This window comes from Mangifera indica, chromosome 15 (assembly GCF_011075055.1).
Source record: "Mangifera indica cultivar Alphonso chromosome 15, CATAS_Mindica_2.1, whole genome shotgun sequence".
Lineage (NCBI taxonomy): Eukaryota > Viridiplantae > Streptophyta > Magnoliopsida > Sapindales > Anacardiaceae > Mangifera > Mangifera indica.
Genome location: NC_058151.1, coordinates 5,969,062 through 5,975,637, shown reverse-complemented (window position 1 = coordinate 5,975,637; position 6,576 = coordinate 5,969,062). Strand labels below are relative to the sequence as shown.

The 6,576-nt window shown below is 32.2% G+C and overlaps 1 non-coding gene across 1 annotated transcript; it reads right to left on the bottom strand.

Annotated features, from left to right (window-relative positions):
• Positions 1-3,511: 3,511 nt before the first annotated feature.
• On the bottom strand, positions 3,512-3,618 carry LOC123198438. Its single transcript, XR_006498021.1, has one exon. It is a non-coding gene; the product is annotated as a small nucleolar RNA R71 (small nucleolar RNA).
• Between the last annotated feature and the right edge of the window lie 2,958 nt (positions 3,619-6,576).

The window sequence follows — 6,576 nt, the reverse complement described above, 5'->3', positions numbered from 1 at the left end:
TGAAAAACTAATTTATCATAGCTGAAATAAAAACCAAAACCAAATTTTGAAATCATATCTAAAACAAAAATAAAGCATGAAACCAGAAAACTAATTATCACTAGACAATACTATGCGTTTTCTATGTACAAAGAAGACACAAAAACACAATTTCTCATGCATTGATCTATTTGATTATCTTTTTTCAAATTGTGTTAGAACATGTTAAGCCAACAACTATATATACACACACATATATATATAGCAATACAATTTACAATTTTTGTGCACAAACAATGATATATCACTATGTGATTGGATATTGTTTTATCATTAATTTTTAACTATTCATTCACATAATGACATATAATTGTTTATGTATAAAGTTGTGCACAAAAGAAGTACACATAACATTACTCATATTATAATGGTCAAGTCAAACCCTAAGAAATCTATTGTACATTAGCTTAACCAATCTAAGACATTTAGTTTAAACTTTATTTGCCAGCCTTTCAAAGGAGAAACCATATACTTGGACTCTTTCAATGGAAAGTTTGTTCTGGTGTTGATTGTAAGATTTATTTTGTATAAACTAAATAAATAAATCAATCTAAATTTGTAGGATTTACGCATAAGATATAAAATACTGAATTAATATTTTAAGGTTATTAGAACATCTAGATTGCCATACAATTTGAATTTTAAAGTTGCTGAGATTACCTATCGAAGTGACTTGGTTTTCTATTCCAAAAACCTTTTTAAATGACAGTTTTCAATGCGGCAAGCTATATTGTAGTTATGTTACGTCAAGTTTTAGAGTAGAGACCTAGTCAATATATAGTAGGTTAATTGATTGCCTCTATCAAGTATCTTGATTGCATTAGGAGAAGACACATATGCAACCAAGGAATAGGAAAAAAATCAACAACATTAAGGGATTAAATAATGAGTGGATTAAATGCCAAGGAGAATTAGGAAAAGAATCAAACATTCCTACTACGATAAGTAGTTAGAAGTACATATGTAAAGCCACCTCACTTATTAGCAAGAGACATGCATATATTCTCCATTTTCCTCTAAATAATTCTTAACAAAAACTTTGAGCAAATCACCACCTATATTTTGTGAGCCATCAAGGGCACCAACTTCAATTAGGGCTAGATTCGAACTGAACCAAGCTCGAGCTCGGCTTGACTTAATAATAATAGAACTCGAGCTTGAGCTCGGTCTCATCAAGTTCAAGCTCGTCGAGCTCATTATACTTAAGCTCGAACTCGGCTCAGCTTGGCTCGTTTCGAATTTGAGTTTTTAATTAATCTGTTATTAAAACAACATCGTTTTAATACATATTGGTCCAAACGATATCGTTTTATATCAAAATTTTTAATTTATAAACTTCGATAAGTAAGCTAGCTTAAGCGAGCTCGAGCTCGAGCTTAAGCTCCAATAGACTCGACTAGAATCCAACCCTAACTTCAACACACAATAACAAGTGAAAACAACATCCAAACACTCAGAGCATGCATAAATATCTATATACAATTTTTTGATCTTTTTGTTTCGAATACAATGTTTCTACATAATTGTTATTGTGCGTATGTTCTTAGTATGAATGGTTAACTTTCTTCTATTCTAGGAACTAAAGGGAATCCGATAAGTCCTTATTGTTTGTAGTATATCATTTTATATTACTCTAAATTATTGCATTTTGATTCAAGGAATGATTATTCTTTACATGTGATAAAGATAATGACCCATTTTGGCACATGTTAGTAAACTCATGTTAACTATCAAAAGGTAGATACTGGGTTAGTGCATGCATTCATTGAACCAAGAAAACTGATACTGGAGATAGATCAATTCCTTCTGAAGTAATTAGAGTCACATAACGTAATACATAGTTATCATCCGAGTGATCACAACAGTAAAGACTCATTTAATATTTGTATGCTTAGTCAGCCTGACAAGGCGAACTAGGTTAATATAGGATATCTAATCTACATCACATCACAATCACTTTAAAATTTTTATCTAATCTACAGGTTTGTGCAATGATTATCGGTGAACCTAAAGTCTTAAAAGTCTTTTATTATACGAATCCTACTAGTAGTGTTTTGTTTAGATTTCGTTTATAGTTATATATTTAGTTTGAGTAGTTTTAGTAATAGCAGTTGTGACACCCTTAAACAAATCCTACATTGACCAAACCCAAGAAAGATATTGTGTATATGTGTGTATCCCATATCACTTAGATATAAAAAGATGAAACTGGTTAAATAGTCTTTGAGCTCCTTAAAGCTATCAAGATGCATTTTGAGTTATAAAGTTTAGAAATAAAACCATGATAGATTGCCTGTTTAAAGTGGACAATATCTTAACAGTGGGTTAGGCTATTAGACTAGAGATATTATGATATCAGAGCTACGCTGCATGTTCTCTTGAGCGATAGTGGGGCAAACCTTAGTGAAGATGGTAAGTCTCATATTATGACACCTTAGGCAAATCTCATATCAACAAAACACAAAAAAAATGTTTGACATATGTGTGCATCCAATATCGCTTTGATATAAGAAGTTGAAACTAGTTAAATAGCCTATAAACTCCTTAAAGTTATCAAGACGCATTTTGGGTTACAATGCGTAGAAGCAAAACCATGATAGACTGTGTGTTCAAACTAGACAATATCTTAATAGTGGGCTGGGCTATTGGACTAGAGATGCTATAGTAGTAGTCACATTCATCGATTATAATCTTTTTATTATGGTCTTCTTAACTAATACAGACTTCAAAATAAATTAGTTATTGGTTTTCTAATCCATGTGGGATCGATATCTATTATATTATTTGATGACTCATGTACTTGCGAGCAAGACGCAACAAGTTTTTTTCATTGTTGTAAGGGATTGGTGTTAAAATTAATACTAATATGATTCAAAATGTTACTAGAGTAAGAAAATTTTCTTTTCACAAGTTAATTATTCTTGTTTTTTCCTTGTAAGCTTGGCCTAGTGTATGACTAGATCGAAGGTGACAAAAAAAATTAGATTTTGACCTTGAGATTGAAAGAAGAATACATAATCTAAGAAAAAGCAAGCAAGGACAAAAAGTCAAGACAATAGACCCAAAAGAAAATGTTAATCCAAATGTAGTTGAAATACTTCCTTAATCATATGCACTTTAACACTATGTCATATGATCCGCTAGAGATACTACCACAAACGTTGTTCAAACATTAGTCAACACTAATAATTTTGGGATCAAACCATCCATCATACATATGATCTAGCAAAATCAATTTGGAAGAGCAGTATCTAAAGATCAACATATACATTTAGCAAAATTTGAACAAATATACGATTCTTTCATATTAAACGAAGTACTAGATGAGGTAAAAACGTTGAGGGCCATTTCCTTTTTCACTTAAAGATAAAACGACTATTTGGCTTGAGTTTAGGGCTCTAAGATTTTTCATGACTTGGCAAGCCCTATCACAGACATTTTTGACAAAGTTCTTCCTAGTCAAAAAAATAGTGAAATCATAAATGACATCACTAAATTTACTACAAAAGATGACAAAAATTTATATGAGGTTTAAGAGAGATACAAGGACCTACAGAGGCACTATCCACATCATAGTTTTCCTGATGGATTGTTAATATAGACCTTCTATAATCGAGAACCAAGACATATCAAAACCATTCTCGATGCAACAACTAATGAATCATTTATAGGGTTGACAATAGAAAATGCATTACAACTGATCAAACGAATGTGTTGGGAATAATTAAACATGCCAAGATCAAATTCTATGAAATCCGTAAATAAAGATTTACATACCCGGAATAGCTTTCGATGAAAAGTCTTCAAATATTATGCGAGGAGTTAACGTTAGTCTATGCTCACGTATTGCTTTTCACCTTGGCAGACAGGATCTACTGTGCATTTTTGTTATGCAGAAGAAAAGAGGAGAGAAACCATTTTTCTACTGATAAAAATGGCGTCATTTGTTTTTGGGAGACAGTTAAGACTTTTAAATAAGAGTTCAACTGCCAATCCAACTATCTCTTATAACCGCTTTTGGCAGTTATATTAAATCGGGTTGGGTCGACCTATCATGGATGGACCTGTATCCAATATCTCCTACTCACACATGACGGAAGACCCAAATCAATACTTAGCCACATAAATCCTATATAGTAGTATGTTTCATACTTGCAAATGTGTCGTGCGACCTCGCGAGCAACTTACACTTGGGAGCTAAATACTATGCATCTGTTAGGAATAGCATAGCCGCTTCAACCTGAATAAAATAAAAAATAAAGCGTTAGGCTCACAACACCCCAAATTTATTCGATAACACTAGCTCTCTTTAATCCCTCATTTATCATTGTGTTATTTTCCTATGTATCTATGATCAAGTCCAATCTCTATATGAGTGACATGATCGGCTGGCTAATAGACACACGTAATATATAAGTCTTCCTCTTCTACTCAAAATTCTCAATTTAAACTTAGCTGTTTTTCTAGTCATGTTCCATAGACCGAATCATACGTGGCTATAGGTTCTAAGCTAAGATAGCAATACTAAGAGTAAATATCGAACAATAGTAAAGAGTCAAAGGATACCAACATGAGATAATCCTCATAAAGTCTCACATAGTGAAGGAACAGGGATTCATCCTTCCACTACTTTAACTGGTCGTCTTACTTATACACACATAGTATGAATCATGTGCTACAGTGTGCATTTTCTCAAATGTCATTCACAACACTGTACAGATCTTAGTTCAGTCGTTACGCCCAACGCCTAACCTGAGTTCTTAATCATCTTCACACTTGCAGGGATTTATCTATATTAAGAACTCACATTTGACATTCACAAGTTATTTGGACGTGGGGAATCCAAATCAGTCATTTTCAAATGTATCTATTCATGACCTCATCTTGATCAATCATCAAGGCGACATTTTTATTTCAATAAATCTTTTCTTGAGAAATTTGTCTCCCATTGGTATGCTCTCTCAGCATCATATTTCTCAATAATAATGTCTCATCTTTGCTTGCTCTCTCAGTACCAAAGGTGATTGCTCGTGTGAGTAAGTCAGTCTCTAACTTATGTGACATTTCAATCTTGTTGAGCTAAAAATGATGTGTATGTAGTGAAAACCCAAGAATTTCAGGACACAAGTTCAAAACATAAAATGAACTTAAATTCATGGTTTTCAACGTTGTGTCATCAGTACAATATATAAGCTCAACACTTATCAATCATAGTCTGCGCAATCTAAGAAATTTAACATGTGTAAGATATACTTTTCTTAGAAGAATCTCGGTCAAAGGATCAATGACTATACAATGCATAGAATTATATTGTATGTTCATTTCCTTCTTGGAAATTAGGTCTCTTATTATGTTGTGTCTAGTATCGATACGTTTGGTTGTCTTATAAAAAATTCAGGATCTGTCATTTCAACAGACAACCATTGCTCTGACAATATTGTTTTGTTTACTCAAATTCACAAAAAATCTTCTCAACCAAACAGTTTCTTGCATATTTACTGAACAGGCTATATACTAGGCTTTCGATGTGGATATGGCTACGCATCTCTGTTTCTTCAAGATATGGGCCATTTTTGAGTAAGAAAACTTAGCCTTAATTTAATTTGCGTTGGTTTAAAAAACACTTCCCCAATTGGCATCTTAACAGCCAATCAAACGTAAGTTTGATCCTTAATCACATAATCAATCATCCACAGAGCCTTAAAAATATCAAAATTCTACATACAGTCTTTCAGTGCTCTTTTCAACAGTTACTTATATCAACTAACTAGCCCAATCAAAAATAAATATCTAGACATGTATGCATCATAACATACATAATACATCTGATGACATCTGAATAAGTAACCTTTAACATTTCTCTGCTTCTATCTTAAGTTTTGGGACATATCTCTTTTGGCTCAATAATTCATCATTTGACACAGGAATATCAATGGGTTCACAGTATACCATATTAGATTGTTCTAGAATCTTTTGAATATTATGCTCTTATGACAGAGTCAAAAGTTTCTTTGAACAATTCCTCTATATTTAAATTCATAATATGTAATATGTTTTCCTACATCCTGCAAGTCAAAAGTATGGACAACCATCCTTTGATGATTATCACTTACTTCAAATTATTTCTAGCTATCTATACATCATCATACACATTGATAGAATTACAAATTTGTCATCAGACTTTGTCACATAGACATAATGGTCTTGATTAATCATTTCAAAGTTCAAGTACCAGTATCTAGATGACAGTTTTAGGTCATTCAATGTCTTTGAAGCTTGCACACTATACGCTTCAGACCTATAACAATAAGATCTATAGCTCATTTCATGTAGCTTTCTTTGTCATGTTTTTCATTAAGGAAAATTATCTTGACATTTATCTGGTGTAATTCTAAATTCAAATGTGTTATTATAGCTAGAATCAAATATATTGAAGTAAATATCATAAATGATGAAAATATTTTTCTACACAATCTATACCTTCTCATTGGGTATAGTTTTCCGCTATTAAGCGAAATTATATCTATTTATTGAGTC